The sequence below is a fragment of the Sciurus carolinensis genome, chromosome 3 (assembly GCF_902686445.1).
Source record: "Sciurus carolinensis chromosome 3, mSciCar1.2, whole genome shotgun sequence".
NCBI lineage: Eukaryota > Metazoa > Chordata > Mammalia > Rodentia > Sciuridae > Sciurus > Sciurus carolinensis.
Window position 1 is genome coordinate 117,822,098 of NC_062215.1, and position 26,142 is coordinate 117,848,239.

Here is a 26,142-nt window from a genome sequence, read left to right on the forward strand (position 1 = left end):
CTTGGAGACAGAGCATGACTTTTGATGGTTCTCTGCACTTGGGTGGATTTGTTTTCAAACCCATTTGCCCCAACTATTAATGGTCTTCCTGCAAGATTTTATTTTTCTCCTTCATCAGCCCCTAGAATTTACTGGACAGATTTTCACTTTGCTTTTGATTTACAATGCTTTGATGCAACTCTTGTGTTAAGACTCACTTCAAAGGGCAGCATTTTATACACAGTATGGCAGTGTCTATTGCATTTCTCTAGGAATATGGCCAAAACAAAATCTCTAAGCTCAATGTCAAATCTAATGCCATTGCAATAAAACAAATTCAAAATGCCTTTAATTAGAACAGATGTTTTATGATCTGAATATTTCTGTAAACTCAGTCCATACGGCCAATGTAGCCAAAATTAGAACACATTAAAAAGCATAAAATTGTAAATTGGACATGTGGATAAGCTTTATTGATATTACAAGTTATTATAGTAAGACTTTTTGTCAGATTTCCTCATTTGGGGGCACCATATTGAAAAAAAACAATGCAAGTATGAGTTGCACAGACATGATTAGAAGTTGAACCTATTTGGATTCACAGTGCTCACTCCAGACAATTACATTTTTAAACTTTTAGCAGATGGCCAGAATTAAGTCATCAGTGGAGCCAACATGCAGTCAGATATACCATTGGCAAGGATTTAACTTCCCCTAGAAATAAGCTTGTGGATGGAATCTGCTGAATCTGATTCTGGCCTATCTGTAACTTTGGCAGGAAAGCTGCTTCCATTGTTAAGTCCTGGTGTCCATGCACAAGACTCAAGCCATATTCAACATGGTGGGAAACCTGTCATTGAATGGGGGTCGGGGAGGTAAATGAATCTGCTGAATTGGGGGTTTACTTTGTATAAAATATATACATAAATATATATATATACATACACACACACACACACACACACACACTTCAATGGAAGGCATTTTCCTTCCATTAATAATTTTCATACTCTTGACATAATTAAATGGAAGAAAAAAGAAATAGCAAAGAATATTCTTTTGTAGACTTAAGATGATTATACTAACAGCCAAAGCTTCTTGAGTGTTTATTGTATGTCAGGAATGGTACAAATTCTTTAGATGTTACCTTCTTAATTCCTCACAATGTCCTGTGAAACAGAACTGTCTTTATTCCCATTTTGCATCTAAAGAAAGTAAGACAAATGGATTTCACACAGTTGGTAATGGCAGGTAGACTAAAAAGAATCTGCAGAGTCTTGTCCTAAGGGGGTTTATCTGTGACCTCTGAGAGGGTAGTTTTAGGAGAGTTACTGGTGAGAGTAGGATGAGAACCTGATTTTCTTATTAGCAAAATCTTTGGAATCAAGGATATGAGGGAAGCCTACAGCACCTACACCTTCATCTACATAGTTGATGACAACCTCATGCTTCTCACCCAGGCTGTTTGGTTCTAGTGTGCTCTTCACCTTTACAGTACCTACCTCTTGATTTAAGTGGCTCCTAACTTTCTAGAACAAATTCAGTTACAGTTTGAATACTGCAACAATCCCGTCAGACATACCATCTTCTTTTTTGGACTAATAGCAGAGGCACAAAGAGATTTCAGGTGACTGATCAAGAATGCAGGGTTAGTAATTGGGGGTCCATATGAAAACTCATTAACAGCATGAGACCATTGAACTTATCATGGAACTATTCTTCAGAACTATTGTTAATCTTTGACTCAGTTTTCCACAGATGAGACTGGTGGGGTTGCTTCCTCATGTCTGCAGTGAAGTCCTCTATAACAATTGACAGGATCCATGATAACCTGTCACCCTGCAAGGTGCTAGGCCCATAACATGATACTCTCATTTGAAAGTAGCAGGCATTTTGCCATCTCCTGATTTTACCTAACTCATGTTACCTAGCTTTCAAAGCCAGGGAAGTAAGAAGGAGGCAGTATAAATTCAAAGTCATAGTGAGTCAGAGCAGATAGATCCCAGGCTGTTCAGTCCCTGATCAACACATCTCTCTCCCTGTGCATAGGCAGGACATTGAAATAATGTGTTTGTTGACATCTGAGACTCATATTTACAGGTTTATAAAACTATTGATTGCTATAAAGTTACAGAAACATGACTCCAGAGAATGCTCTGCAGAAAAAAATGCCTAGTCATATTTTTTATAACAAATCAGTAAGGAAGTAAACATGTTGGTCCAGTCACTCTTCACCCAAGCCATGATGTAAAGGTAGAAAAAAGTAGCAGTGGTCTTTCATCTCATTTCCTACCAGTACATAAGTTTGTTTGCTCGCAGGTGCTATTGAAACATCAAGTTAAAGCAATTTCAAGGCCATTATTGCTCTAAGGCAATAGCAAATTTTTAGTAGCTGTAGTCATGGCTTGAACGTCCAGGAATGCTTCAGAGACTATTCAGATAGCAAAAAGCAAATGATAGGAGGTGTTCCATGCACCATATGGATTCTTGGCCATGAAATGAGCACTAGGACCCATTGCTTTCTGAGGGCACCCAAAGAGGTGCTAGTAGTTCCAACAGCCACATGGTAATTTTTTAAAGTTCTCGAATATGCATCTGAAAGAGATAAGAATACATTTGAAAGCTTCTATTTCAAAATGTCTTTCTTGCTAACCATCCAGGTCCCCAGACATCATTTCCAGACTGCTTTTCTGTTAAATCAAATGGATAAAGTAAACAGGAGGGAGAAAAAGAGAAGAGAGAAAGAGAAAAAGATGCTTAAAGTCACATGACTTATTTTTATCATATCCTCTCTTTTATTCTTCCATTTTTTCTCATCTAAAAGGTTTTCTATATTTGATTTTCAACTATTTTCAAATATTTCATTCATAATTGCCATTTTCCTGCCTTTCTCTGATTTTTAATATGTTCAGTATTTTTACTTTTTTTCCCATTCTGGTTGAGATGCCAGCATCTCACTCTCTGTCCAAGTAACTGAATTTACACATGGTTTTATATTTTTAAACAATCACTCCAACAATATTCCAACTGTCTCTGGAGGAAGGAATACAATCTTAAATATAAATCAGCCTGTGCCAAGTGAAAGCATGCTCAAGTAAGGCATTAAATCCCCTTCCGATTTCCAAAACCACATTAAGAAATAGCTGAGGCCAGCTAGAGAGGATGTGGCAAAGGTGAAAAATGATAGTGTGAAGAGCCCCTGGTTATATCAAATTTTGCTTTTTTATTACTTTGGACTTGCCAATAAATTCTGGGAGTCAAGCCTTTTTAATATATTTCCTAGGTCCCTGCTAACTCCAGCATTTGGCAAGATGAAATTCCAGTAGGCTGTTTAGAGACCTCCTGCTCCTACAGCAGCTAAACATCTCAATGGGCCAGCCGTGAAGCAAGAGCAATGAGCGTGTGAATTCCAATCTATTTCTATGCTTCCTTGCTGTCTTAGCAGGACTGCTTATGTTTGATGATGTGTAGCATAATATTTAAGAAACATTTTCAATGGGCTCAAAGCTGGCTGTACAAAAATAGGGAAACATACATCTTTCCTACATATATTCCTATGGATCTGGAGAGATATCAGTAAACATTGGGAAAGGGGTAGAGGGAGGAGGAAAAGAAGAATGCATGATGATTCATTGGGTCCCTACTCTGTCCCAAGTATGTATATTTATTAAATTTAAACTTACAATTTGAAGTAAATATATATATATATATATATTTATACACCTATATATTATATATATAATAAGTAAATATATATTTACTTATATAAATTTAAATATATATAAATTTATATATTTATATATTTAAATTTATATATATAAGTATATATATAAGTAAATATATATATTTATATACCTATATATTATATATATAATATAATATATATTATATATATACCTATATATAATATATATATTATATATATACACCTATATATAATATATATACCTTTCAAAAAGGTAAAACAATAGAGTTTCAAGAAAATTAAGTAACTTGCTAATGGTAACCCAGTAAGTGGTAGAGTTATCTATGAATGAATCCATCAGATGAGGAGAAGGAAGACTAACATTTGTTAAACCAGACCTTGTACTTAGCACTTAATATACATTATCTCATTTACAGCAATTCTCTAATGTAAGTAATGTTACCTCTAATTTATTGATGAAGGGCAAAAAGATAGTATAGGTGAAAATAAAGTGTCTAAGTCACAAAACCAGTGGATGAAGCCTCCAGGATTTAAACCACAGCCAGCCAACTTTAGATCCTGCTGTGTCAACCCCAAATTCACATGCTTTTCACTAGATAACCAAGTCACTTGAGACATTCTAATGGAAATTTTATGGCAAAAATATTCTTATTATATTTAAGAAAACTGAGTCCTTACGGATACTATATTGAAAATTGATTCATTCATGAATAGCATGTCATTGTGGCCCAAATACTGAGATGATTATGTCAAAAGATAACTCCACACATCTGAAAAGTATTCCTTAACATCTTATCCTCACTACAACACGGGTAGGACTTCTCCAGCATGCATTAGGGGTTCTAGATAGTGATGAGTAGGGAGAGGAGAGAGCATTCTAAACTTGCAAGCCAGCAATCTAGTTGACTCTGTTACTCATGCAGAGTTAGATTGCTGTTGAATTGGATTAATAAATTCAAAAGATTTCAAGAATTCAGCTAGAATAAATTCTAGATGGTAGGTCTCTTGATAGAATTAAATCACTAAACTCATTGTAATCAATTCCTTTTACAGGAGCAATTAATCATGCCTTTTCTTTTCTTTACTGAAACTATTTCCAAGCAATGTAGATCATTTTTTTTTTTTTACAAAAATTGTTTTCTTGTTTAACTCTTTAGATTTCCTTATCTCTTTTCATGTCAGTTTTAAAGAGGTGAAGAAAGTAGGGATGTGCAGAAACATTCCTTTGTTGAGTATTTAGTCTATGTGAGGCATTGTGCCAGGTACTTTACTTCTAGTAGGTTATGTGAGGTAGATTTTGTTTAATCTCTATTGAAAGGATGAGGAAACCGTGGCTTAATGAGGTTTGTTAATTATCTTGTGTCACATCACTAAAAAGAACTCAGCTTCAAATCCAGATGTTTCTGACTGCAGAGCCTGAGCTCTTAATCAGCATTCATTGAATTCATAGCTGGTCAAATCATTATATTCAAAAGAAGTAGATTAAAATAGATCACCACCATCAGGAAAGTGCTGTGTATTCTGTTGAGTTATGCTCTTGCAGTTTAGACATAATACACATAAATTGGAGTGTGCTCAGAAAAGAACAATTTAAAGGGCAAAGGGCCCACAACCACTTCAGCTAAAGAAGAATCTCAGGAGTCAGCAACATTGAGCCTGGAGAAGAGAAAGCTCAATATGGTCCTGTCTTCAGATATTTGAGGAGCTGTAATGAAGGAAGTGAGGTGAGCCTGTGAATGGAGAGGCCTGGAAAGTCCATCTCCATGGTTCTTTGACAGTCTATGATTCTGATATGTTCCTTATGAATTTGAAGGCTATAGCCAGGGGAAGTTATGTGGTAGCTAAGCATGGAAAGACTTCTCTACCAGAGCAAGTTGATGATATCGGTTGTGCCTCAGACTTAAACCATCATTGGAGTTTCTTACATAGCCCAGAAAAGTACTTGGCAGGAATTTTAGGAAGGAAATTTAAATATGGAATAATTGATTAAGCTAGATGTCTTTCCTGGGTCTGAGAACCATAAATGGACACATAAATGCTTCATGATTACAAACCATCACAATAATGTGCAGAGAGTCCTCAGAGTATGAGATCCCATGTTTACTCTTCTCTTCCCGAGAAGCTTCTAGTGTAAAGAAAAGACTTGAGGAACAATGTATGACAATACCATCAGACTTTCAGATCTTGTAGTAGAGTTCTAAAATGACAGAGACAGGTTGTGAGAAAAGCCATGCAAGAACTAATGAGATAGCTCATAAGAAAATGTTTTGAATGGAACAAAAATCCATTGAAATCATAGGGAATATTAAGAACAATAACAAATTAGAAAGGCAACAGTCTTAATTAATAGGGAAACTTTCTTGATTAAATACCATTGTGCACTGTATATATGGAATAGGTCAATGAGTGAAAACTTCAAATTAATTGAAAGATCAAATTCATTTTTTAAATGTAGTAAAGTCTGTCTTCACAATGTGTGCAACCACAAGATAGGATCCACTCAGCAAATACCCTAAAGGTGGAGTCAGTTTTATCTCTAGCTTTTATCAAGGGATATTTTCCTAAAGAAGAGCACACATAATTGTTAGAAGTTATCACAGTAGCATTCCTTTTATATTTTTTCTCTTTTGATCTCAAATACACTAGTAGCTTCTATGTGACACATGCAAAAGGATGCACGCACACACACACACACACACACACACACAAATAGTTCAGGATCCTTCTCAGAGACAGCTTCCAATTCAAACCTCTGAGACTTCAAATAATACCCTGAGATTTCTGAGCCTCTCAGAATAGCTAGAAGTTTCAGAGAAAAGTTAAAATCTCCCTTTTGATTATCTTGTTGCTCATGTATTTTCTATTGTGGGACCAACTGTTACCTATATTTGAAAGCAAGAAACAATTGCACATTGAACTCCGTATATCCTTCATGTCTTCCACATTCTGATACGCATATCTTTCCAGGTTTCCCCATGATAGTTCTGGTTGAAACGTACAACTGTTTTAAACAGCAGTATAAAATCATTCCTTTATGAACATGAAAGATCTGTCTCACTATGTTCCACCTACTGTATTTCTCAGTTTCCTCCTGGTTAATTTCAGTCCAGTTTCCACCCCTCCCCTATTTCTCAAGATTATGATCCTTTCATTGCCTAAACTATAATAATTAAGGTCATGTAAAGAAGAAAAAAATTATCTGTTTTAAAACTGCACCCCCATTGAATGGGGATATGTTTAAGTTGAATCATTATTCCTAAGTTTTTCCCAAGCAACAGTAATTTTGAAATTTATGATTCACATATAATTCTAGTGTAACTTGTGGGATAGCTTGTATCATGATAAAAAGTTTAAGTAATTCCTAAGATGATAGATCAGAAACCTAGCCATAAGATGTAACAGCCTTCTTGTTTCAAAGAAGGAAAGCCTGAGGGAGGATGAGTGAAGATGGGAATCAGGAGACATCTGTCCACAGTGCCAAGGCCAAGGACTCTTCCTAAAGGCTGCCATCAAGAGGACTGTAGTCCAGATGGCTTTATTTCCCATATTTGGAAAAGTACAGAAAAATGACATGTGTTCCTTTCAACCACATATTTTCTACATATATTGCATTTTTCTCTTCTCTGATTCCAGCCTAATTTATTTTCTCCATAATACTTCTCTCCAACCAACATATTTATATTATCAGCCTATCACTAGACTTTAAGCTCCCCATAATTTCAAAGATGAGCCCAAAGTAGAAGCTCAGTAAATGCATATTCTTCTCCACTTGCAGGGTGGCCATGTCCCTAAAGAACCTATCGTGAGTTGAAAATATCATAATTTTATGTATTTAATACATCTAACCTACAGAACACCATAGCTTACCCACAAAGCACACCATGGAGTATTGGCTGTTTACTCTTGATTACATGACTGATTGGTAGCAGCAGCTCACTGCCACTTGTTGACTCTGGCCAGCATCAAAATAGAATCTCATACCACATGACCAGCCCAGGAAAAGATCAAAATTCGAAACCCAAAGTATGATTTTCACTGAATGAATTTCACTTTTTCACCATCATAAAGTTGAAAAATTGTTAGGTCATGCCACTATAAGAAGTCAAAGACTTTCTATATTTGTAAAATGAAGGAGTGCATAAATGGTGAGAGCTTGTTTTATTAAATTCTATATTGCTTTAAAGCAGGTCTAGTAGGGGAACTTATAAAGCAACATACTTGGTACTATTCAGATTGAGACATATGGAAAACATTTAATAGCATCTCTGAGAGGTCCACTTTTTGTAATAGTGATAACAAATGGTACCTACAATGTCTCCAATCAGGCCAGAAAGTGAAGCATATACTTTAATATATAAATTCTGATTTTTTTAGAGTTTCTTGACCTATTTCTCTCCAAGAATATGAGCACATGCTTCACTTGAACACCAGTAAAGTCACTGTATATTGATATGTGGTTGGTCCTATTGTCATTCTTGACTTGGATCCAAAATGATACTAAATTAAACTTTTATGGACTTTTCTTTTAATCAAATTATATGTGGCAAGTAAAACAATATTATTATAGGATGATAATAAATAACACTTTTTTAGATATTTTGAAAATGCATTATATAAATGACCCACATAGTAAATTGGAACAAATAGAATACTGAGTTACAGTATCTTTCCTGAATACTCCTCTGAATGATAGCAAGGAGCAGATAATATTCCTTTTATCCAAACACTCTAAAAAAGCAAAATATCACCAATATAAATAAGCCAATATATAAATAATAATTTTTTTTATGAATGGCTCATAGATATTGGATCATTTTTTAAGATTTTGACCAATTGGTCATCATAATCTGTCTTTCAATCAAAACCTTAAAACCCCACTATACAAGCAATTACATTTCAGTCATTTGATTGGCACTGCAGTGGCCCCTCAACTTCCATTCCTACTTCATCTGATAAAAATGGTAGTTTTCCTTCAGTCTCTGGGAGGAGGTCTGTTCTTCCCTGTCTCTAGATGTCTTTGATTCAGGGATAAGAATATGACCCAGGCAAAGCAATGAGAGAACACAGTTTGGAAAAGAATCGTCCTTGCTCTTCTGAGGACACTTCTGAAACCACATTTCTTTCTCTGTGTCATGGACAAGGACTTATGTAGCCCCTGGAAGTTTTGGCAACCAGTTTGTATCTATGTAGGTAATATGATATCCCACCTCATAAGGTAGGAAAAAGAAAGTGGGTGTTTGATGACATGGTTGAATGACTGAAGCAAACCTCTCTTCTCTGTCAGTTTATTTGCTTTATTGTAAATATCAGCATAAATTGGATGTTTGGTTACTTGCCATCAGGTAATTCCTAACAAATTAAATTCCTTTCTTCAACAAACATTTTCTAAGCATCTACTAGGCTTTGAGGTCCAAAGACAATTAAAACATCTTTCATGCCCTCAAAGATGTAACAATCTGATAAGAAACACCAGAGAGTAAATACCAAGGTGGGTGGTGATTCTGAAGTGAGATGGCCCATCAAAGATGCAGGAGATAAGGGAGTGTATTATTTACAGAGCATTTTAATGATAATAATAATAATATTGACTAAAAGTAATTTTTTTATCACCATGCATTCCCAATTTTAAACAATGTCAGTGTTAAAATACTCTCCCTGTCAGGGTAGACAATTTCTACTGCCTTCACAGCCCCAAACCTTGTACAACATTTTTAAATAACTACTTAAGAATCAAACTAAATATCTGTGCTAGTCAGCTTTCTGTTACTAGAAAACACCTGAGATAATTAACTTATAAAAGAAAAGCTTTATTTTGGCTCAGAATTTTAGAGGTTCTAGTTCATGGTTTGCCCCTTTGCTTTGAGCCTGTGGTGAGGCAGTACACTGTGTTAAGAGTGTGTGGCAGAGAAAAACTGCTCACCTCATCAGCCAGGACACAAAAGGGAAAAGGAAGAGACCAGGGTTCCATAATCCCCTTTGAGGTCATGCTGCCAATGACCTAAAGACATCCCACCAGTTCCCACCTTCATTATGTCTCATTACCTCCCATTAAGTGCACAAGGAGCTTTGGGGGACCCTTATCCAAAACACATAGCAACATCTTTGTGCCATAAAGTTCACACTTTACAAAAAAAAAAAAAATGCCTTCTAAAAAATACTCTTAAGCCATAGATATTGGATCACTTTTTAAGGTTGTGACCAATAGGTCATCCTAATCTCTCTTTCAATCAAAACCTTAAAACTGCACTATGCAATCAATTACACTTCAGTCATTTGATTGGCACTGCAGTCTACTACAGTAATGTAGTAGAGCTTTCTAGCTATTAAAATATTGGTAAAGAGAGAGTATTTCAGTGCTGGATGAAGGCAGCTTAGGAATTTATTGAAACTATATGAAGGTATATCATAAGATAAGGAAAATACGTGCCACAAAATATTAATGTCACAAACTGGAGAACTGATATATACTTCCAATTTGTCTTTACTAAGGAGATGATGATATCTCTTAACTAGATATGGCTAAACGAAAAGACTCTATAATGAACCTAAATGACTCTAGGAGGTTCTGCTAACACAACTTACATCTATTGAGACTCCTTTGTGCATCTTACATTGGGCTGAAATCTAGTCCTTACAGGAAGGTCACTCCTATATCAGTGCTTTTTACTTTCACTTTCCAGTGTAGTCATTATCCATTGTGCCCCAAGGTTGCTTTAAGTGTAGTCATTATCCCTTGAGGTATGAAAGATAGTTGCTTGACCATTATGACTTGACTGATTTCTACTGAAGGATGCAGAATACACTGCAGTATAGGTACAAGTAATAGAGTGGGGGGAACAGAAGCTGGAGAATCGAGTCCTTACGGGAAAGATGAATAGCTGGATCCTAACAGATGAGAATGGTTTTTATAGAAAATCTTCAATAAAGTGAAGGTATTGAAAACTAAGGAAATAGTTCCAGATGCAAGAACATAAACAATGTACATTCCATAAAAGATAATAAAGCAACAAGGCTAAAATATGGGGGAGTGGCACCAGATGGTGAAGTAAAGAAATCTGTTCTGACTTTGCATAAAGATGACCTCCCATAGCAAAAAGAAGCTGCACCTAGAACTTCATGCTAATTACTGAGGACCTTATTTGGTAAATAATAAGGACCCATTTTTAAAAAGGAAGATGGCAGAAATTGCATAATTCTGTTTTTCATTTTGTATCATAGAATATTTGAACATTCAAAACTATATTTCAAATATCTATGTAAATTTTTATTAATAATATGATTAACATCTATGACACTACTACCCAACTTAAAGAACCAAAATAATTCTTATACTATTGTGTATGTAATTTGCTTTTCTTCCAACCTGCTTTTTACCTCCTCCTCAGAGTTATCTACTATGAAGAATTGTTTTATCATTTATTTGCTATTTATAATGAAAAAGGATGTATCATATATATAACCCTAAATAATATATCATTTGGTTTTCCTTGATTCTGAACTTTATAAAAATTGAATTACTCTACATATAGTGGGTTTTTTTTTTTATATTTCTTTCCTCCAAACTTTATTGAAGTAAATTAACAAATAAAATTATGCCTATTTAAGATGTATGGTGTATGTATAACTTTAATGACTTGCTTTTTCTGTGAATGTTACTTTTAAGCCCTTAGCTATACATCACTCATTTTCATCACTACCTGATAAGCCAATTTGAACATCCCATATTTATTTATCCACATTGCTGCTAAAGGATGTTTCACTTTTTGGTTATTACAGCCATAGCTCCTGGTGCACATGAACAAGAATATCTCAGGTGTACACCTCAGAGATAAATTATTGTGAGTTAGGGTTATGAAGGTTCAACTTTACAAAATAGTATACCACTTTTTTCTATGGTGATTAAACCAACTTAAATACCCACCAGCATTGAACCACATTAGCACCAGTCTTTATTTAGTATTATCAAGCTTTTGTCTTCTTTAACCAAGGAAGAAAACAATAAAATGCTCACCATTATAGTATTTATTTGTATATCCCTGATTGTTAATGCAATTTTTAAATATATTCATATGCTATTATATTATTTTATTATATTATTAGTATAGTATTTTTTCTTTTAAAATATGTATGTTTTTATCTTTTGCCCATCTTTCTATTGCAATGTTTTTGTAATTTTAGAACTATTTTGCTTTTCTATATTTTAAATCAGTCTTGATAAGAACGGTTCCTGTCCTTTGTCTACATTTTCAGATTATTGCCATTACTTCCTTGAATATATTTTTGTAATTTTTAAATATCTGACATATCTGTTCTTATGGTCTCACTTACATTCTAATTTTTTTATTTGTATCTTCTCTCTTTTCCTCCTAATCTGGTCACTATTTAGAACATCTTAATAATTTCTTCAAAGAAATAACTTTAATTTGTTGTCTTTTGATTTTAATCTATTTACTTCACTTGTTTTTTAAAAAAAATTATCCATATTATATCTGTTATTCACTTTTTGGAGTTTTTTTTTTTTTCTAACGTCTTCATTTGCCCTAGAAATTTTAACCCATATGCTGAGTGAAGTCTAATGTCACTCAATATATTAATCCTACACTTAAAAAAAAAAAAAAAAAATACAAGGATCTTGAAATAACCTCGTGATTAATGTCCACATTGTGGTTTACCTGTTTTTAAATTTCCTAAATTAGAAATACTCTGGTTAGGTATCTCACAGACAGTGTTGATTTTTTTTATTTATTTACTCACTAGACATATTCTTCTCACCATCTTCTTGCATTTTAAACTGTTCTTTTGAGATCATTTTTCTTCTAAGAAGTATATAACTTTAATATTCCCCTAGTGATTACTTATTAGATCTCCTAAGAAGTTGTTGTTGTTGTTGTTGGAGGAAAATGTATCTACTTTGTGTTCTTCAAAGATAATTTTGATATTTATATTGAAATTATTTTTCCTTAGCACTTTGAAGACATTGCTCTATTGGCTTATGGGTTTTACTGGTGGCTGTTGGAAATTTTGCAATCAAATTTTCATCTTTTTCAATTGCCCTGTCTTTTCTCTCTAGCTACATTGAGGACCATTTTTGTATTTTTGCTGTTTTGCTATCTCAGATATTATGTCTAGATGTGCATTTCTCACATGAATCCTGCTGGCACATGGTGTGTTTCCATTATCCATTATTTCATTTTTTGTTTTTGTTATTGTTATTGTTTTTGTCCTAGGACTGGAACCCAAGGGAGCTCTACCACTCAGCTAATCGCCCATCCTTTTTATTTTATATTTTGAGATAGAGTCTAAGTTGCCCAGGTTGGCTTCAAACCTGTGATCCTCCTGCCTCTGAGTTACTGGGATTGCAAGCATGCATCATCATGCTGGGCTTAGAGTCATGTCTTTATTCAGTTCTGGAAAAAAAAGTCAACCAAATATTGAATTTAAATGTTGCATCTCCTCCATTATCTGTAGTCTCTCTTACTGTAACTTCAATTATAAATATATGATTAATATCTTATGTGTTCCCCCATGTCTTTTAACTTCTCTCCAATAATTTCCACCTTCTTGTGTCTGCATCTTTTTATCAAATCTAAATCTTCATCTACATCTAATTTTCTGAGTCTGAAATGTTGATCATGAATAGAAATGAAGTAGAGTGAAGGATGATTTAGGAAATGGTAGTCATTCCAAAAATAGAAGAGACATTAATTCACTTCCTAGGTAACTTAAATTAATAACCACTCTCATCACTCTTCTGTTTCTTATAGGATATCTCTAAAACTCATGCTATACCATTAACAATTTTTCACTTTAAAAGAAATTTTAACTTTGTTCCAAGTTTTCTGAAAAATATTTGTTGTATTTTTTTAAAGGACAAATTATTAAGTATCAAAATGCAGCAAAGAAACTAAAAGGTCCATGCAGTAACATGGATTTGCAAGCTTACTGAATTGATTTATTTGATGCATAATAATCTCCTAAGCCCACTGGAACCATTTCTTTCAATCCATAATATGGTCTGTGGGACCTAATCAAAGGCCAGCACCATGGTTTTTGAGTGTGTGATTTGTTGTTTTCCAAAATAAATAAAATAATTTTTAAAACTTCCTAAAAAATCATGAGTTCAGCAAGTGCAGCTGAATTTTCCTGTTATTGAACAAATTCTTTTATTACTGACCGTCTTCAGCAAATAATGACTGTGGAGCTACTATTCCACTATTCTTAGCAATAACAAATAATATTTGCTAAACAGCTCTGAGACATCTGTTTGTAAAAATTAGTACTTTTTGTTATGTACTAACTTAAAATACAAAGCTATCACTGTGAAATTAATTTTTTAAATTTTAACATCAGATTTAGTAGTCTAGCCCTTGAACATGTATATTTGTAGTCTCCCTTTCCTCCAAAATTGAATAAAAAAAGTAGATCAATACATATTTTGATCTCAGAAGAGCTATTTAGAACATATGAATTCTATCTACCTTTCATATATTATAATTATTCAGATTAAGGAAATAATTCTTGCACTCCCTATCTTGCTGCCTTCTCCCTGTCTTCCTGCTGTCCTTTCTTCCCCCTCCCATACCCCACTCCTATCTAACCCAGTCCATAAATGACTTGGAGTACTGTGCTCAACATTAGCAGTGTCAGCATTTAGGACTTCTATCTAAATAACTTCTTGATCCCCCTGGCGATAAAGGGAGACAGCATGGTGGGAGTGGGGTCCCCTGCACCACCAGAGCAGGAAGTCAATATTGTGGAGTGGGAAGGCTTTCTGACCCTGTTTGCTTCCCCTGACGACTTAAATTCTAATATTAGCGATTTATTCCTTTGGATCAGGGCATTGCCCCTTATCAAAATGCAAATCTCTTTGGGCCAAAAAAATGGCCTTAAGCTGCTATCATTCATTAACATCATGCAACTAATACATGTATTGGAATATTTCTAGCAGAATCAGGCTGGAAGTAATATTTTAAAGAGAACTAAAGAGATCTAGTTTGAAATTGATTCAGGACTATATAAGAGGTTGCTAACCATCCAGAGAGAAGTAGGAAGCCATTGCAGGCAAGGAGGAAAACAAAAGCAACCAGAGGTTGAAGAAACTCATCTGATTCCCAGTTTTTTTCATCCTTGCTCCTGAGTGTGAACTTTCCAAACAGTAAAGAAAACAATAGCTACCTGAACACCCCATGGGTCTAGCCCAGGGGACATGGTTTCCTGCATAGTTTCATCTGTGATCTTATAAGGCAAGAGTCATGGAGAGTGGAAAGCACCCATGGAAATGAACTTAGAGGTGATCAAAAGTGTGAAGGTGCCAGGGGGGAGCTAGAGGTTGTTCATTGCATTTACAGGAGTTTCTGACACATGAATAATTCTGATCATGACTACTAAAACTAAGCACAAAACTGGTCAAAGTCTTATTTCACTCTGGAGCTTCAATATGCATCTCACCAAACTATTACTGGGTATGTTTGGTGAGAACATGGTCCCTTGTTCTCTTTTTACATTTAGTTAAGTACTTCTGGTATTTTCATTTGTACAAAGTTCACTGCCATTGTTCAGGGGAATACAATGAATAAAAAATACAAAAGAGCTGTTCCCAAGTAGCTACTAAAGGGCTGTAAGAAGAAAATAAAACAATAAATATAATGCCAGTTAAGACTATGATGTGAGCTCTCTGGGAAATACAGATGAAGCACACATACGGTGTGCTGAGTGTTAAATAGTGCTCAACCCTTTAGTTATAAATAAACTATTCAGCCATTGCCATAAAGATTGGCAGTTGGGAGTGTCAGTTACTTTCATGCAGATCACCTAAAGCAAGCCATCAATTATCCACTGAGATGAGAAGTAACTAAAAAAAAATCTTGGAAATTTACCATTGATTAAAAAAAAAAAAAAAACTGTCTGCTCCCACCTCTGCTAGAAATTCCCAAAGGTCTCTAAAGCATAAAAAAAAAGGAAGTGGAAATTCGAATATCTTTTGAAGCTTTTTCTGACATTGTGCCTTTTGAGTCAGGAATGTTCCTTGTCATGTACAGTAGGGTTGGGATTGAGAGATGCCAGAGTGCTTGAGGTTAGAGCAGAGATCTAAGTGGAGGTAGCAGAAGGTATCGAGGCTAAAAGAAGGTTCAAAGTGGGCCACTATGTGGAAGGGCATGGTTCAGAATTTCAGAAGATGAAATTCAATGAAATGCAGGTGAGAAAGAGCCAGAAGCTGGTATTGAAGTCAGAGTACAAAGCCAGGATTCTATGTTAAGTGACATTGAACCCCACAATAAATGTTAGCACTTGAGACTTGCTTTCATGGAGTGTTCAGGAGAAATGCAGGAGGTCAAATTTGTTGGACCAGAGACTGAGTGAATGTTTTCAGACAAACCAGTCTTAGTTGGATAAGTCAGCATCTCCTTGTGTCCTCGTGTTGCTTGGTAATAAGTGAAAATCACTCTCACAGTCATTCATGTCATACACATGTATTAAGCAACTACTGTGTTCCAGGTTCCATGCTGAGTGTGCACAGAAATTCAAATGGAAGCAAAATGCAGTGTAACACATAGTCCAAGCATACAGTCGAGCTTAGCTGAATTGCACCTATTTTCCTGAGGCTGGCCAACAGCTGACCTTAAAAGACTAACTTCAACTTTCAAATAGTCCTGACTAAGCCTCTCACAGAACTCATATGATTAATCACAAATGTCCTTTGGTTCACAACCCTTTCAGAGACAGATGTTTTATAACAATTTAACCTTGAGGACACATGCGTTGAAGTACTGTTGAGCAAAAAACCACTAAGCTCTTTTCAGTTGACACCCAGATTGTTGTGTCTGTCCTCTTGCACCTACGTGTCCCGTCCTCCTGCCCATCTGTTCCTTTCACTCAAGTCCCAGAATCCTACGCCATGGGCAGGATTTTCACCTCTCAATATAGTACTGTGTATCTTACCTCATAGTTCAACTGACTTCCTGAGAATAAATCACTGTCCTTGTATTTCGTAAGCAACAACGAACATTGATTTTGTTGTTAACATATGTGAGGCTTTGTTCATTCAATAGGTTACATATTTTAATCACCAATATCTGTCCTGAGATATCAGATGATAAGTCCTGGAGGATCAACTTTTAATCACTTTATGATTACACTTTGAGAAGCCCCGTGTCCAGATTAAAAGCAGTGTGACTTGTCCTGTGGTAAGTAAATCTGCTCCATTTGAAGTCTTGAAGTTGTTTTAAGTGCCGTGAACCAAGTTTCTCCTGTGGTGGTTTTCAAGATTGTGACATTTTATCCTAGTTTTACAGTGAAAAGGGTTCTTTAGCAAAGTGTTGAAAGGCAACACGAGTTCACTCTGAGGCTTTGATTATGTTTAATAGCTTCGCTGTCAGACGATGAGTCATGATCTTTCTCTTCTGTTTTACAGTTTGTATTTACACCTCCTTGCATTTGATAAAAGCAATGTGACGGGCTCTGCCCATTGACAATGATGACTCCTTTATTTTAATAAGTGCAGAGGAAAAAATAAAACTTAGTGTGGTAGGGTGTAAAACCCCTTCCTTCAGCCATCTTCAATTTCAGGAGTTTTATTTGCATCCTGGTAAAATCACTACTTTGCGGCATTAAACCGTCAGCACATTCATCATTTAATTTACATGGGAAGTTTTGCTTTCTTTCCATCAGGTTCAATTTAGCATATGAAGTTAAGAAAAATTTCTTATCTTGTCTATTTGCAAGCCTGCGTGAGGTAAACATTTATAAGTATGCTTTTGTAATATTTAGTTTTTTGGGTTTTTTAATATTTTTAGTTATAGATAGGTACAATACCTTTGTTTTATTTATTTTTACGTGGTGCTGAGGATCAAAACCAGTGCCTCACATGTGCTAGGCAAGTGCTCTACCACTGAACCACAATCCCAGCCCCTAATATTTAGTTTCATGGGAAGAAATCAACGCCAATTCTCTCTCCAGTCCAGTAAGGCTGAATTTGTCTAGCAGCAGGGCGTGGTCAGTGTAAATGGTTCTAAAGAGGTCACCTACTGAGGAATAGAATTGGTATTTTTAAACTCATATTGGACTTACTAATTATTAATAATTCATACCAAGTTTATTCTTTCTAGGCAGCCTTTTTAAAAGTCATTTCTTTTAGAAGTCTTAGAATTTAGCTTTGTGTTAATTTTCCATATACCATCTTCAGTCAGATGTTACTAATTTGAAAAGAGGTTTCATCCCCTTTGGTGAAAATAATTTGAGGTATAACCAAGTTGGTACCTGAGTACCTGTAACTCACCTCTCAGGTAGGAGTCTCTTTAGAATTAATGAGAGAGATGAAGTCATGAGTGAGTATGAGAGGGTGGTAAACTTTTTTTGTAAAGAAGCAGATGGTAAATATGTTTGGTTTTGTGAGCCATACAGTCCTTGTCCCAACTACTCAATTCTGCTATTGCATCTCGAAAACAGGCATAAACAACATGAGCAAATCAGCATGACTGTGTTCAAATAAAACTTTATTTACAAACAACAGAGGGCAGAATAGATGAGGCCTGTGCAACGTAGTTTGCTGACCCCTGGTAAAAGATATCAACCATCTGGTGATTATATTTTGGCACATTGCTAAAGAAACAGTGACATGAGACCTTTTCCTGTTACGTTCACACAGAGAATATATTAGAGTTCCTAGATACAGAACAGGTATTTAAAATGTGTGCTAAAACCAGGTGAGTGGTGCACACCTGTAATTCCTGCTATTCAAGAGGCTGAGGCAAGAGGACCACAAGTTTGAGGGCAGCTTCAGCAACTTAGGGAGATCCTGCCTCCTATTTTTTTTAAGTATGTAAATAAATAAAGTGTGTCCTGACACCAGCAAGGCTTTGCTCAAGTTTGTAGGAGTTTAGGCAATAAGTTCTTGAGTGCAAGGCCCAAGAAAACCAAAGGAGATCCAGGCAGAGGCACTAGATACTTGTACACCATTATGTTCTCTCAGATATTAAAAGTGCAGGGTGAGCACATTGAGGTGGGAGTAGAAGAGGAAATCTGACTATGGGAGAAGTTCCAGACAGTCACTACTTTTGCTACTATGTCCATTCCAAATAAGAATCTATCCAGGGGCTTGGGGAAGTAGGAGTTACGCAGGTAATTGGGCCCTGGCCTAGTAGGCAGTTCAGAGAAGAGTCTATCCCAGTAGGAACAGCAGACTGCTCAGTAGGTGCCACTTTGGACTGGTAGAGGGATGCATGTTAGGTGGGAGGAAGTTTGGGAAGCTGATGGAAGAAAAGACATGAGAGAAATGCAAGGAGTGATTGATGAGTAACTCAGAAACCTAGAAACTGGAAACTTGTGTTATCAGCAGCTAACTTTATCAGGCAAATGCTTCCCAGGCACCAAATTCCTGGGGTATAGCAAGATTTAATTAAGGCACCTCTGGAGTGTATGAGCCAGTTGCTGATCAACAGATCAGGTAGATGCTAGCATGTCCTCTGCAGGGACTGGGGAAGAGGATCAAGACCCAGGAACCATGTAGCACTGACTGAATTAGGGCTATAGGCATTATGCTCATGTAGGGCCAAACTGTAAAAGCCTGAAATGGACACTTTTTTGATAAAGTCTCACTTGTACTTCCACAGGAAAATCAAAGACTTTGCCTAATACTGCATTGTTCCATGAGAATCTTATCTACAGAAAGTCATATTGTCTACTTTTTTTTTTTTTTTACACATAAAGAACTTTTACATTGTGAGAAGAGTTTAAGAGATGCAGTGAGAATTTGACTTGGACATTGAACCATTTTCAAGATGAAAAGTGGAAACAAAGAACAGCATAAAAGGTATTATGTACAGTAGACATTTCAAGTTAAGATGAATTATTGTAATGTAGACTACTTTAGAAAGTAAGGAGAATAATACTTTTAACCTTATGTGTATATTTAAACACTCAAAAAAGCATTTCTACTTTTTATGACAAGTGAAAGTAAAGGAAAATACTTGATATTAATTTTATAAAGGCAATATAAATGTAAAGCATTTTGCTTTTATAGCCACAAGGAGACCCACGTGACTTTGTGCACCATTTATATAGATTTAGTGTAGACTTTACAAAAAGAGATACTCTATTTGCTCTTTAATAAAATGCAGTCTTTCCCATCCTACAGAATAATAGCCCCCTTTAACATCACAATTAGTGGCTTCTCCAGATAAGATTTGCCTGGAAGGAAAAGTGTACCCTGGTTCCAAGAAATTAATATCTCCTTGTTGAACAGATTTCTAAAAAGAAAACACACACACACACACACACACACACACACACACACACACCTTAACTTAGAATCCCATAATAGTTGGAAACAAGAGAACTGACACCTTAGTCACATGGCTCTCTTACAACCACATCTGAGGAGCTGTAGATGTAGAGGAACTGATTTTGAGATAATCAAACTGTGGCATCTCCTAAGTGAGCCGGGAGAGACAGGATAGCTAGCTCAATTCTCACAACACTAATTGTACTGAACAACCTCAACAGCAAGGATAAATCTATATGTGAAGAGTGGGTATGGATAAGAGCCAGTTAGAACACTCACCTCCTGATTTCTGGAAAATAATCACATTCAGAGCAGCTTGCCAGCATTGACAAAGGTCCTAGTGCATGCAAAACATTGGAGAGAGGAGCATTTGCCATGTGTTATAGTCAGCTTTTTTGCTGTTGTGACTAAAAGACCTGATAAGAACAATTTTAAGGAGGAAATGTTTATTTGGGGGCTCACAGTTTCAGAGGTTTTGATCCATAGACAGCCAACTCCATTCCTTGAGACTTGGGGTAAGGCTGAACATCAGGGCAGAAGCTGTGACAGAGGGAAGCAGCTCACAAGATGATAGAGGTACAACATATCTCTTGTTGAGTATACCCAAAAGGCATACCCCCTGACCCACATCTTCCAGCCTCACCCTACCTGCCTTCACTTACCACTCAGTTAATCCCTATCAGGGGATTAACTCACTAATTGGGTTAAGGCTTTCATAACCAATCTTTTCACCTCTAAACCTTCTTACATTGAAGGCTTTTGGGAAACACCTCACATCCAAACCATAATACCACGGAAAGTGAGAACCCAAATGCAACAATACAAATGAGTGTATTGAAATGTAGGAATCTGAGCAGCAATCATTTTAAATAAAGAAAAATATAGTGAAACGAAGGTAATAGCGAAGTCTACTCACACATGTCCAGAATAAAGCAATGCCCAGAATCATGTCCCTCAGTAGAAACTGCTAGTGAGTCTTGGGCACCTCAGTCTGGGGTGGCTCTTAGACCAAAGTCATGCAAAGGCAGGAGTATCTCTGACCAGCAGAAACCCAAACATACAATTTTCAGAGCATAGGTTTGGTTTGGGCTCTGAGGTTCTTAGTCTTCATTGATCCTCCCATTTTCCATGCAGAGAGGCGAAATCAGACACCAAAATAAGCTTTATAAAGCTTTTTCACTTCCAGAAGCACCTGTGTCTCCACTGAGACAGCATCTTTTGGAGGTTCTGTCCCCCAAAACTCTTCTACCCTTCCTGTTAAACGTGCAGAGATTCACTTACCAAATGGTTTGCCTCCAATCCAAACAACCTTCTTTGTAATTATTTTTATTGTAACAAATTAGCTTAGCAATGATTTTGAAAGTGTTATTCTATATTGCAGACCCTTGCTCACACAAACTGCTTCATCACAGACCAATTTGGAGACTTTAGAGAAAAATAAACTCTTCTGGTTGCTAATCTCAGGGAAGACCTACCAGATCACATTCATTTCACCTCTCCACTCAATTTGCCCTGTGATAAACATGGCTTTGCTAGTTTTCTGCCTGTTTTATACAATAGGGATAATGGATATGAAATGAATACTTCAGAACAAAGGCAATGAAGTATTATTATAGCTGATGAAGGAATGATTTATTCTGAATGCCAATTGCTTAGAGCAAGGATTTTGTAAAAATCGAATAATAAATGCATACCATATTGGCAATGTATTCCCTTATTGATCTTTTATGGAAATCAGATTTCAGATAGAAAAATGCCTGACATGCTTAAGAATAGATTCTAGAGCAAATATCTATGATGAATTGTTATCAAGCTTCTAACTTGCTTACAGTACATTTTCAGAAGCACCCAGATACTTATAGTTTTCCTTATGTTCGTTGATTTGTAGGATCTATAAGTTAATAAACTTTGAAAGTGAAACTTTTGACTCAGAAGAAGCCTATAGGGCAGCAATTCTTGTGTTGCATTAGATTCATCTGGGGAGTTCATTTAAAAGGGATTCCCAGTAACTTATTCTCCAGTGATTCTGATGTAGAAGTTTTAGGAAGGCCTAGGAATCTGCATTTAGCCTAATAGCCCATGTGCTTCTAGCCTGATGGCTCTTGATGAGAGTTTGAGAAAAACCACAACAGAGTACCTCCTACTTTTGAATCAGGTTTCATAGGACACATATAAGAAAGAGGACAGAAAGTTAAGAGGCTTAAAATAGCTGAAATCAGAGCCGAGATCAAGCCTCTGGTTCAGAGTGCCAAAAGAGAGGAAAGGATAAAAAGAAATATATATAGCCAGGCCACTCACCTTGCTCCCCTTCACCTGATCCACACTGAGGCCACCTCTTATAAGAGAACCCAGCGCTAATCCCCTGCAGGCTCTAACACACCCACTGAGTTCAACACTCTTCATTTCTCAGGAATAAAGGCAGGTTTTAGTAAGCAGCACTGCAGATAAAAGATGAGAGCTACTTAACACCAAGATAAAATAAAGGAATAAAAACACAGTCACACAAATGGGTTGCCTACCCTACCAAGTATTTAAAAACATCTGGATAGTGTACTTAGTTTCTGTTCATCCAGATGTTCCAGCTCTGGGGGCAAAGCATGCCATTCATTCAAGCCTTCCATTCAGATGACACTTACATGCTCCAACAATGTCTGAAGAGCATATTACAGGGTGTGGGGTGATGGTACAGCTTAGAACCATACACAGGCACTCCCCAGTTCCAAACAGATTCTGTCCGACAGGTCGATTTGTGACCCAGACATTCATAATTCAGAATCTAGCTTCCTCTGGAAACCATGTTCCATGCTGTGGTTAACGGCTCAGGCCAGCCCACAGAAGACCCTTTAATCCATAGCACAGCTAGAGTAGGGTAGGCAATAAAACATCCAGCTGGGGTCTGGCAGTAGAATGCTCTTATGAAGCCCTGAGAAAGAGATGAAGAATTTTTCTGTTTCCTAGATTCAAGGATGATCCCAGGCAGAATTTTGAATAGAACAAGCCTGGTTTTGCTATTGCATTGCTTATTCTCCTGAGCATTGCTTCTGAGCCTTCCATACTCTCCTTCCTAAAACTGGCCCTCCCTTTCCCTCTGGAGGATTCCATACTCCAAAATGTACTGTCTCCTTCCCTCCCTTCCAATCAAAACTCACATTCCTAAATGCAGTTGGTATGAACTAAATGTAAGGAAGAGAAATTTGGACAAATTTGATTTAGTAGGTAAATGGTTAATAGCCCCCTAACCTTATAAGAAATATTTGCCCTTTAAAAGAGACTGATAATCTTTAAAAAGTGAAACCCTAATTGTTGAAATTGTAAGCAATGCAACATAATATTGGAACTACATGAACACTAAAGAGAAATATTCAGATTCTTTTGGGGGAAGGGGGATAATAGGTGAGATTTGCCTGGGAATCCTCTCCCAAGCTGTCCTTCAGGATGCTTCTCACATTTATACCAACAACTTCTTTTTTTTTTTTTTAATTTTTACACACTACAATTTGATTCATTGTACACAACAACTTCTATTATCCTACTTCCAAATGCCTAGATTTTACAAAGGCTATATATTAGGTTTTGAATCATCCAATATGGAGGCAGTGAGATCACCAATATGTTTGTGGTGGGCAAGGACCAGGTAGAGATATAATATATACCATCACTGAACATAAGAATCATTTCTGAATTGAGTTCTGCTGCTACCGAAAAATATATTGGCCTATGTAGACAAACACCCATGCTGATTGTATGTAAATATACTGAGTGTTGATGCTGAGTCATGTTAATTAACACAGACCAACACTTCTTGGTGATATACTACAATCAATATTGTTCTATTATGTTATCATCTCTAATTAATTTTGGCTCTGTCAGCAAAACAGCAGACTTTAGCTACACCAGGAAGGGAATTTGAAATATACATTGCTTTACTGTGGGCTAAGCTAGTGACTGACTAAGCTTTGCGGGGTGGAAGAAATCATTTCACATCACTGCTCTCTGTTGTTGTGTTTCAACCAGAAAGCTCTGCAGAGAGGAAAAAACATAATCACTGCAGGAGAAGAATTTAAGAGGCGGAAAAAGAAAGAAACTATGTGACTGTCCAAGAGAAGCTTGGAGTTTGAGTAGAATTCAACCGGAAGGATGGGTCAATTTACTGGCATTTATTGCAAAAGCTAAACACTTACATGTTTCACCCCATTCTCTTTGTAAGAGAGTGAAATGTCTCTTTCTAATGTTGGGAGGGAGTGGATTGTAGCAATAAATAGAGGGGCTCCTCAAATCTAAATGAGCAGGTTCAAATCCCATCTCACCACCACTTTTCAGACATCTACTTTGGGACAAGGTCCTTATTCTCTCAAGCATCCTTCTCCTCATCTGTAATATGGGACTAATAATAGTTATTATCATCCACTACCTTGGAGAAAGCTATAAGGAAGAAGACATGCCTGAAGGAGCCTGGCACCCTTTAAGCATTCACGAAGTGTAAGCTATTATTAGGTTGAAGGAAATAATTTTGTGGCCTGCTCAGTTCAGTGTAATAATGGGCTATGTATAATAGGCCCTTAGTCTACCCACCCAGACAAAATCGTTACATTCTAGGCCAACTCTGCATCTCCTGTGACCATGGGGGTTCAGGGTGACAAAATCCACTGTTCCTTAAAGCTGCCCTTCAGTGACTTCAGGTTTCTTCCAGTATAGGTAGCATGGTCATGGGTGGGGAAAAAATTGACTAGTTAACTTTCTGAAAGAATGTGGCCATCTCCATCATAATCTAAGGACAGGACTAATGCAATCTGAAAAAGAAAGGGGCCCTTTTGCTGCCTAGGTCTTGTATGTTTAAAAATCAGTCTGTGGTTGATTTAATTTGATTTCCTATTTACCTTTTAACTGTGGGCCAGAGTTAGCACTGGAACATCCGGGCTGCATCTCATAAAGTCAGCTTACAGTTCTGTATATGATTCTAGTCCCCCCAAGTCAAGGCAAGGAGCAAATTTCCTGGCTCAGGATAAAGCAGCCGTCACGGATTGCCTCTTCATTATGCACTGCTGTAACTCATTTGCTATTTGTCCCTCACTCTAATGAGCACTGAACTCACTCAAAATATACTAAGAGATAGTTTTTATTAAACATGATATTAAGAAAAAGGTTAGCTTCTCTTTTAGCACTGCAGGCAATTACTGAAATATATGAATTCAAATGGGAGTAGAATTATAATAGGTTTCTTTTTTTTTTAAAGTCATCCCAGATTCCACCCTTTCCCTTCCTCCCCTTTTCCTCCATTTCCAGCTCTGTCAAATAAAACTGTAATAAGAACATATAACAATGTCCCAGGAGTCCCTTTGAGAGAGCCTTAGAGAGATCATCCAACCAGTCCCGAGCATACTCAGTATTAGATTATAATCACCTGTGAGTATCTCTTCTACCTCATTAGATCATAACTCCTCAAAGACAGGGATCATATGTTTTTATAACTATTTTTTTACCTCCAGCTCCCACCCCTCCTTGTCCCAGTTCTGAGACATTCTGAGATGACCTTAGTGCTGGGGACAGAAAGTAAGCAAGCAAGCCCAGGAGGAACCCACAGCAGCTTGCAGCTTGCAGCCTGGCATTTCATGGAGAACTGAATATTTCCTGGGGACTCTATAGCACCTCTGTGGATGAAACAGTGACTCCAGCCTCCTCTCTGACTTAGCTGCCTCTGCTTCTGTCCCTACTGTTGCTCTGCTGTCTGCCCGAAAACCCATTGTATCACATCTTCCATTATTATCTCTTGGCCTGTTCAGTGCATTTTTTTCCTGTGTATCTCTTGGCATCAGCACTTTCTCTGTATGCCTTACATTCAATTTCTCAAAGAGGGAGGATATGCTTAACTTAATTATTACAGTAGCACCTATATCAAGTCATCTTGGAAGCCACTGACTGGTATATAGGAGGCCATATCTCTGACCAGCCAGCTCTGGTTCAGGGTAACTGTGTTCCCTGGACCAAATAAGTCCTCTTGGACATAGCACTCTGTACTAAAAGAAACTTTGGGTGTGGTTGGTTCTCAGCCTTATAGTACTTTTCCTCCAACAAAGAACAAAAATTAATTTCTCCAAAAATGTCTCCTGAATGACCAACTGGCTGTAGGCTAGACTTTTGCTTTTGGTTTGGAATAATAGACTTCTATGGAAAATTAGTA

At 36.6% G+C, this 26,142-nt stretch overlaps 1 protein-coding gene across 7 annotated transcripts in view; it reads left to right on the forward strand.

The window, feature by feature from the left end:
- Positions 1-26,142, forward strand: part of B3galt1 (beta-1,3-galactosyltransferase 1) — a 557,516-nt gene that overhangs the window by 438,488 nt on the left and 92,886 nt on the right. The window contains exon 1 of one of the 7 annotated variants that reach the window (XM_047542784.1): positions 16,726-16,869. The exons of the other annotated variants lie outside the window; for them this stretch is intronic. The gene's annotated coding sequence lies outside the window, so the exon portion shown is untranslated. Of the gene's footprint in view, positions 1-16,725; positions 16,870-26,142 lie in introns of those variants that run through there. 7 annotated transcript variants of the gene reach the window in all.